The sequence below is a fragment of the Bufo bufo genome, chromosome 10, assembly GCF_905171765.1.
Source record: "Bufo bufo chromosome 10, aBufBuf1.1, whole genome shotgun sequence".
NCBI classification, from domain to species: Eukaryota; Metazoa; Chordata; class Amphibia; order Anura; family Bufonidae; genus Bufo; species Bufo bufo.
The window spans coordinates 14,575,323-14,585,378 of NC_053398.1; positions in this window are offsets into that span (position 1 = coordinate 14,575,323).

The window sequence follows — 10,056 nt, forward strand, 5'->3', positions numbered from 1 at the left end:
CTAGTCTTGGCAGTCCCTGGTGGGTATTCAGGAGATGCTTTGAAATCTATTTGAGGTTGTCTCTCTGTAAATATAGAATAATAGCCCCACAAGGAGCTCTGTGTTTTCTAGTCAATATACTCATTTGCTATGAGGGCTTAACCTTTTGCCCTTATGGAAGATACAGATTCAGTCCTTGCATATTCCTATTGAGTAAATGTCCTCTTTCATTGAGATCATGCATTGGGTAAGACAATATTTTTTGGAAAAGTGTTCAATGAAGTTTATAAATCTAAATTAATTAGAAATTTATTTTTCCCAATAGTCCAAATAGTTTTTTTTAATCAAAAGAAAGAATTGGTCTTCTTTAGATTTGCCCAACATGTTATCTCATTTGCTGGCCGAATGGGGTCCGTGATTCACTACTTTTTTGCACTACTTTTTTGAGGTGCGGGGGCACGGACAGAAAACCCACGGAAGCCATTCATTTCTCTGGGTCTACAAAAACTGCGGGCTGCACTCGGATGTCATCTGTGTGCTGCCCGCTGGGTTTGTCTGTTTGGCATTTTATAGAACATGTCCTATGCAAACTGCAGTTCGTGACCCCCTTCAAGTCAATGGGTCCACAAAAAACATGGATGGCACTTGGAAGGCATCCATGTGGCATCCATTTTTTACGGACCCCTTGGCTGAAAATGCCCAGGAAACTCCTTTTGAATTACATGATGTAGCTCTTCTCACCCAGGAGGAACGGAGCAAAGGCCTGAAGTGAGCATGGTGGCTGTCATCAATGTTGACAAATTGATAATTTTGGTTCAGGAGCGGCCCTAATTATGGGACACCCACTCTGAACTGTGCAAAAAGTAAGATGATCCAGCATCTGGTAAAGCGCTATCCTTTATTTGATGCGGAAAAATCTATACAGAGCAAGACAAGTGCAAAATCGACACGTTTCGGATCGTGGTATATCATGAGTAAGAATTGTTAACTTGTGATCCGAAACGCGTAAATTTTGCACTTGTCTTGCACTGCATAGATTGGGTATGTTTTGACCCCATATTGTGATGTACCCATAAAGCTATGTGACTCCCACATGCCCCCTAAAGTATGTGACCCCCATGCACCCTAAAGCATGTGAACCCCAGTGCACCCTAAAATACATGATCCCTTGCGCACCCTAATTTATGTGAACCCCCGTGCACCCTAAAGTAGGTGAACCCCCCTGCACCCAGCCACCTGCATCCTAAAGTATGTGACCCGCATTTGGTTTAAGTTTTTTTACAGTAATAATAATTTCACAATATTATTACACGAAGTCTCGTGAGACTTCATGAAGTAAAAACTTCAGCTCATCCGAGCCAATACATTCTAATACTGTTTGGAGCTCCCGCTCCGTATAGTATTACAACAAAGTGAAGCATCCGAAGTCGATTCGCTCATCCTTAATTTTAATGCTGTACAGAGACAGGAACCAGCGGGAGCCAGAATATGTCCAGGAGAGCACACTTCCGATCTTTAACTTCCCAGATGCCATGGTCACATTTGAAGGGTGACATCTGTTCTGCTCTCGAGCTGACGCCATTTTATTTTTTTTTAAATGTCTGAACGCCAACATAAATTAATGTTGGGTGGTGGGGAAGGGGTTTAGTAGAATTAGAAATTGCACAACAGTTTTGAAAACTAAAAAAATTAAGTTACAAATGGAAGAATTTTAGTGAAAACATTGCAGATTTCTATTGTTATGAAAGCTTATAATTTACAGTACAGTTGACAATCTGGATGAAGAACACAGGTCTGTGTACTCTGAGAAAATGCTGACCTCCTTAACTTTAAATCTGTGAAAATGCTTGTACATGCCCTCATCATCTCCCGCCTAGACTACTGCAACACTCTCACACCCCTCCAATCTATCCTCAACTTTGCTGCCCGACTAATCCACCTCTCACCCTATTACTCCTCTGCCTCTTCCCTCTGCCAATCCCTTCACTGGCTCCCCATTGCCTAGCGAATTCACTTCAAAGTACTAACAAATACATACTAGGCCGTCCATAACCTGTCCCCTCCCTACATCTCTGAGCTACTTTGCCGATACATCCCCACACACACTCTCCGATCCTCACAAGACCTCCTTCTCTCCTCTCCTCTTATCGCCTCTTCCCACAATCGCCTCCAAGATTTCTCCCGTGCATCCCCCATACTCTGGAACTCGCTGCCCCAGCATATCAGACTCTCACCTACAGTGATATCCTTCAAAAGAAACCTGAAAACACACCTCTTCAGACAAGCCTACAACCAGTGACCCTGCTGCCTCTATACCGCCATGACCAAGTTCACCTGCACCTACTGTGTCCTTCTCCCATACCATGTAGATTGTAAGCCCTCACAGGCAGGGCCCTCTCTCCTTCTGTACCAGTTGGTAACTTGTCTTGTTTATGATTAGTGCAATTGTCTGTATTATGTATGTGACCCCTTATCATATGTACAGCGCTATGGAATGAATGGCGCTTTAATAATAAATAATAATAATAATAATAATAATCATCTAGACTCCAGTTTCTTCAGTTGCCTCAAGCCAAAACCCAAATGAAACTGAGACCGAACATGAAGGCCATATGCAGACTACTGCTCAGGAGGCAATGCCAATTACCTCATCTTCGCCTCCAGCAGCACAACATCAGCTCCGCACTCACCAGATGGAATCTGCCTCAGATACTTGAGCCATCATAGACACTCATATGCTCGAGTGCCCTGAGGGCCCAGATCAAATCATGTTGTGATCACTGGCTCCTTTCCTTTTTTTGTGTGCCACAAGAATGGCACCCGCAGTTCATGGTGGTAACAACTATATTTTTGCATGGCCCCAGGATCCATCAGAGTGGGTTCACATGGTCAAGCAGTACAAGTGGATAATTCAAAGAACAGCTTGGATTCCACACACAACCCAAGGACCTCGGCCATCTGTCTCCACAGTCCTATTCTCATCTCTACCACTGTACACCATGGATTAGCCTGCATCACAAAGAAGTGACCAAATGTCTGGTCCAACAAGCAGCAGTTATACAGGGCACGGACAATATCCACTTCAGGAACATACAGAGGGACGTCTAACCTCCACAAGGAGATTTGAAATGTAATTTTTTTCCCTTTTATTTTATGCTATTATTCAGACATAAAGTAAAGTTATTTCAGGTTTAAAAATAGGTGTGTCTTGTCTGTTTCTTAAGGACTCATTCACATCTGAGTTGTATGCTCCGTTAGGATGCAGGTCTTTTTTCTACACTAAAAAAAAAAGTTCTCCCAAACAGAAACCAAACGTATCTGTGTGATCTGTAAGTTTCCATTCATTTCAGTTATGTGCCAAATCCGGCACATCCATCATTTCTGTTCTGTTCCTATAACAAAGCAGAGGAATGGAAACTGATAGCGCATATGTGAACTTAGGCTGTGTCACACTAGCGTTGTTAATCCGGTAGGCTGTTTCGGGAGGGAACAGCCTGCCGGATTGATCTGAATTCTGTCATTGCTGGAGGTGTAAAATGCTCTGTCTGGCCTCATGCACTAGAATCAGGACGGCGGAGATCCAGCCACTTTCCGGCAAATACACCAAGAATTGACATATTTCTAGTGAATGGGGCCAGAGGGAGCATTTCACACCTCCTGCAATGTGGGGATGCAGAGTGATCCAGCAGGCTGTTCCTGGTTGGTACAGCCTGCCAGATAGACAAGGCTCCAGAGTGAATTCTGTCCGGCTGTTCCAGCAGACAATGTAGCGGTTTCTGTCCAGCTGATCTTTTGCATTTTCTGCTGGAATGTGGGACCACATTATAATTATTAGGGACGGCGGACATTCCTTTCGCACCCGGTGAAATCCAGCAGGCTTTTCTCTGCCAGAACAGACTGTTGGAAATCACACTGCAGGTGTGGAAGCAGCCTTACATAGCCTTATCAATTTAACACTAGCAAACTACTCAGGTGTGGCACATTGTTGTACAACTATAAGTACTATAGTGAACTCCGTCAAAATGTTCATCTCTTGGAACAGACTGATGGTGTCACAAAGAGGGGGAGGGGATGGTTCACTCCACCCACACCCCTGTCCCTGCCTACTTGCACTATCCGTCCTAGGTAACGAAGCACAACTGGGCGGCGTTCCTGTCACCGCCAGTTCTGAGAGAAGATCTGGCAGACGTTCTTCTCTACCTCTTGTATGATGTTCTTTGTTTTGGTTTTACTTTCTCATCTCCTTTCCTTCTGCCAGTTGTCACTTATTTAGACTAATCGTCTTCCTTTATATTCCCTCCCATACTGCCTCACTTTGCGGTTTATACTACTTCCTGGATGAAGTGTTCACTGCTGGAGGCTGCTTCTGCTGTTTGCTCAAATAAGTCCTTTACTTTATTGTGTTTCCTTGCTGGCTTGATTCTAGGTGACCCTGACTCCGTCCATATTAAGTGCAGGGAGCCAGTGGTCGTGTCCCTTCACTATTATAGGGTTTTCAGGTGTCACACAGACTTAGGTATGTGGGCATGCAATCGTCTACCATCGAGACCCTTGCATGTGTATAGCAGTCATGGAGAGCTCTTAGGGTTTTATAGGGCTCACCTATAAGCTCCTTAGTTTGGGATCAAGCCAGTCGCTCATTTATTTATAAGTTCCAGCTATCTGCAAACTTCACCCGTGACAGTTCCCTAGCCTTGGTAAGTGCGGAGTGACAAACAAGACAGACAAGCATAGAATGGTCAACAAGCCGAGTTAGAACCAGGAGATAATTACAGAACCAGAGGATAAGCAAAGAGGGGTCAAAAACATGCCAAAGTCAAAACCAGGAGAGGCGAAGCAGACACAAGGAGCAAGCAAGGATGGAGACGATAAACCAGTCAGGAGTCAAAAGCCACGGAATCACACTAAGGAAAACTGGACAGGACCTAATTCACAGGCAACATGTGGCCAGCAGGTTGCCTGTATATATAGTGGGGAAGAGGAGCCATGTGACGTGGCCAGCGCCACATGACTCATTCCTCTGCAACCAGCCGAGAACTCCTTACAGTTGCCATGGGAGTGGAGGACGCCGACCGCGCTAAGGACGTGAGTGCGGCCGGGTCCTCCCCGCCCCCGTTGCTGTGGAGATGAGGACCCAGCGCACATCCTCACTCCGTACTAACCGCAGGGCGCCAGCGGCACTGAGGAGGGAGAACGTGAAGCTGGCGCCTCGTGACAGATGGTGCTCACAAGGTTTACTATATGAGCTGCATAAGGTCCTTTAAAGGTGTTGTCAAAAAAAGGGTTGTATAATACATGAGTTTTTATATTTATTACCTATCCTCAGGTTAGGGCAGAAATATCAGATAGACGGGAGTTACACACCCGGCATGCTCACCGATCAACTGTTTCAAAAAGAAGGCCAGATCAGCCTCGAAGTAAGCATCATAAGTCCTGATAAAATTGTGAAGAAGAACACATGCCTGAATTACCAGTGTGGCATCACTCACACCCATCTATATTGGCAACAAGAACACCGTCCACTTGTTGAAAAGTCATCCAAAAGCTCACTCCACATACCTCCGGGCACTGGAAGTTATAGATACAGTATGCTTCATCCAAATCGCATCTCTGGAATGTCCAGGCAGTCTTCTGGTTGGACTGAAGCCGTTCACTCATTCTGGAAGCCCAAAACATGCATGCATCTGAAGTGCCCCAATGTCAACAATTATAAACTAGTAGTCATTGTTCACCCCTAGGCCAACAGCACTACAGAAAAATATTGTTTATAAATGAAAAATAGGGACCTTGAGTGAGCTGGCTTCTTCACATGTACATTCTTTACATCCATCGCCTCGATACAGTTAGGAAGCTGAGCAGATTGCTCAAAGCCAATCTTGCACCATGGGCTCCGGCAGCATCGTCCCTCGAAGTTGCTCCCCGATCACTTGACAAGTGTGTGGAACAATCCGAGATGTGGTAGAAATCCTCAGCAAGAACTCAAAGTGCAGCGATGCAAAAAAGTTCTCAGTCACCAGAAATCATTTAATAAATGAAACATACATATGCAAGAAGATTGAAAAGCTGCAAAATAAATTATGAAAATAAAGTGCAAATCGTTTAAGATATGGGTTCTTACCTCAAGGTGATGATTAGTCTTTCCTCAGGTGATATGAAGCGCCTTAAATTAGTGTCCTGGATGCAGAGACTCCAGTAGGTGGTCAAAGGTGGACACAGACATACGGCAAAACTGTTGAAATTTCTCCAGGTGCTGCTGCAGGTTGGTGTACATTGTATGGAAGTGGCCCTTCCTGCACTGTTGTGAGACAATGGGTTGAACCCAAAGCCTCCTCCTCCTCGGTTCCTCCTCAAGTCAATGGATCCGTATCCGCAGACGGCGGACACACGGTTGGTGCCCATGCATTGCGGATCGCAAGTTGCGGTCCGCAGCCCAGGCTCGGCCGCAACACGTTTGTGTGCCTGATCCCTAAAAGTGAATATCGCAATTATATTCCAGGCAAAACAATTAGAAACTGAAGGCTTTATCCACATCTGTGTTGGACAAATCCAGCAGTCAGTTCCAGCAGAGGACCAGACTAATGGAGTTACCATATACAGCATAGCCAGACACCACCGAGAACCGCCGGATCGGCATTGTCTGTAATGGGATCCAGCAGGTATATGGTGGTCTTCTAATAGAAAAATACAGTTGCATACAACAGCATTTTCCAGGCACAAAGCTGCCATTTACGCCAGAAACCCGCCATTATAGTGGATGGGGCGTTGTTCGTCTGTGCTGGATATGTTAAAGGGCATCTGTCAGCAGATTTGTATCTATGAAACTGACTGACCTGTTACATGTGCACTTGACAACTGCCACGCTTTCTGAACTTTAATTGATAGGGTCAGGCACTAAAAATGTCTACACTGCCTGGACCTGTCAGTAGAGGGTGTGAGGGTTAAGACTCCATGTTGTGTTCTCAGCCTCCATGTTTGTATTTAATACTGCCAAGTTACTGTAACTTCAAGGTCACTCCTTGCCCCCACCAACAATTGTTAGAAAGGAATCTTAACAAGCATTAGGAGTACTAGCATGTGGATAGCACCCACAGTTAAGATTAAGGAGATGTTCTAGGCGTATAGCTTATTTTAAATCGTGTTTTTAATGAGTTTTTGACGTAAATGTTTGACAACGTCTTCTGTTGGAAATGATCCAGAAAATCGCTTTTATTAACCTTTGCTTTCTTTAATAAAGTAGAAACTCTTGAAACACAGCTCTATGCCTGTGTTGGTTTTTCTCTATGGATATCCATAACTTCTAATTCGGAGTCCACCGCTCATCTGGCATTGGGGTTTTTGCCCTAACAAGGGTGTGACAGTTGCAGGAAGAACAGAGCCTCTAGGTGTAATGGTAACTCCCCCGTTGCTGCTAGAAACTCATTTGCATATATTAAAACCTTATTTTTATCCGCAATGCGGGCACATAGGAACATGAGACCAACACAGATGTCTTCAGCTGCCAAGCGCACATGTAACAGGTCAGCCAGTGTCATAGGTACAAATCTGCTGACAGATGCCTTTTAACTTTGGTAGTCTGTTCTTCTGCAAGTACAGACTACCAGATTTACTACCAGAGATGTGAACCTAGCCTTATCAGCTTAGCTTTTGGATATTTTGGGAACAGATAGAGATTAAGGTGGACCGAACACCTGGAACTTCGGGGTCGCCGGGTTCGGCCGAACTTCGCCACAAAGTTCGGGTTTGGGACCCGAACTTGACCCCGAACCCGAATCCCATTGAAGTCAATGGGGACCTGAACTTTGGGGCACTAAAATGGCTCTAAAAAAGTCATAGAAAGGGCTAGAGGGCTGCAAAAGGAAGCAAAATAGGGGTAAGAGCAGGAGAATTGCAAAAAATGTGGATAGGTAAATGAATTAAAATAACATAGAATAAAAAAAAAAAGTTAAAAATAATGATCTTGAACTAGGAGGTGGAGGTCAAAGTGGAGGTTGAGGAGGCGGTGGACGTAGCGGTGTAGGCGGAAACGGTGGTGGAGGAGGAGGGGGTAGCCAACACTATTTTATTTTTTTATACATTTGGGAAGACTCCAAAACATTCGGAAATATAAAAAAGAAAACAAAGAGAAAGTGCGCTGGAGTATAACAATGACTGGGTGCAGCCGGTATACTTGTCTATTCAGCACAAGGTACGGACGAGTCCTGTGGGATCCATGCCTGATTCATTTTAATGAACGTGAGCTTGTCCACATTAGCTGTGGACAGGCGGCTGCGCTTGTCTTTGATCACTCCCCCTGCCGTGCTAAACACACATTCGGACAATACACTGGCCGCAGGGCAGGCCAGCACCTCCGAGGCATAAAGGGCAAGCTCAGGCCATGTGCCCAATTTAAAGACCCAGAAGTTGAATGGTGCAGACCCATCAGTCAGTACGTGTAGGCGTGCGCACATGTACTGTTCCACCATGTTGCTGAAATGCTGCCTCCTGCTAAGACGCTCCATATCAGCTGGTGGTGCTGGTTGCTGTGGCGGGCTGACAAAGCTTTTCCACATTTCGGCCATGCTAACCCTCCGTTCTGAGGTGCTGGCGGTGCCCCAGCTGCATTGGCGATTTCTTCCTCCTCCTTTGCCTTCGCCTTGTGCTTCCACTGAGCCCCCGCTGTCAGGTGGGAATGCCATCGAGCATCTTACGATCACGCTCCAGAGACGGAATTAAGGACGGCCTTGAAGCAGGGATCCAGCAGGGTGGCCATCCAGTAATCAGCACTGGTTAGAATGTGGGCAACTCGGCAGTCGTTGCGCAGGCACTGCAGCATGTAGTCGCTCATGTGTACCAGGATGCCCAGAGGCAACGACAAGCTGTCCTCTGTGGGAGGTGTATCGTCTGTGTCCTCTGTATCCCTCCAGCCACGCTCCAGTGATGCCCATTAGCTGCTTTGGGTGCCACCCTGCTGTGAACACGGTTCCTCATCATCCTCCTCTTCCTCATCCTCCAGAACTGTGCCGTGGCTGGACAATTGTGTACCTGGCCTTTGTTGGTGCAGGAACCCACCGTGGCCTGATAACCGTGGAAATGACCCCTCTTCCTCCTCTTCTTACTCCTGTGCCACATCCTCTTCCATCATCACCCAAATCGTTTTTTAAAGGAGACATAGAAGTGAGATAGTAACGCTGAGGACTGTATCATCGGCACTGGCCATGTTGGTGGAGCAAATGAAACAGCGAAATACAGCACACACGTCCCGCATGGAGGCCCACTCGTTGGTGGTGAAATGGTGCTGTTCTGCAGAGCAACTCACCCGTGCGTGCTGCAGCTGAAACTCCACTATCACCTGTTGCTGCTCGCACAGTCTCTCCAGCATGTGCAAGGTGGAGTTCCACCTTGTGGGTACGTCGCATATGAGGTTGGGAATGGGAAGGCCGAAGTTACGCTGCAGCGCAGAGAGGCGAGCGTCAGCAGGGTGAGAACGCCGAAAGCGTGCACAGATGGACCACACTTTCTGGAGCAGCTCTGACATATCGGGATAATTTTTCAGGAACCTCTGCATCACCAAATTTAGCACATGCGCCAGGCAAGGGATGTGCATCAAACCAGCTAGGCCCAGAGCTGCTATGAGATTTCATCCATTATCGCACACCACCAGGCCGGGTTTGAGGCTCAGTGGCACCAACCACTCATCGGTCTGTTGTTCCATGCCTGTCCACAGCTCCTGTGTGGTGTGGGGTTTTTCCCCTAAACCAATGAGTTTCAAAACAGGCTGCTGTTGTTTCCCCCTGGCTATGCTGAAGTTGGTGGTGCAGGTGTTACACTGACCGGATAAGGAGGCGGTACAGCAGGAAGCAGAGTAGGAGAAGGAGTAAACAGGAGGCAAAGAGAAACATCCTGCAATCCTCGGTGGCAGAAGGACATGTGCCAAACTGCTAACCGCCTCAAGCCCAGCTGCTACTGCATTTACCCAGTGTGCAGTTAGGGAGATATAATGTCCATGCCCGTGCTTACTGGTCCACGTATCGGTGGTTATGTGGAATTAGCCACACATGGCGTTGCGCAGTGCACACTTAATTTTGTCTGCCACTTGGT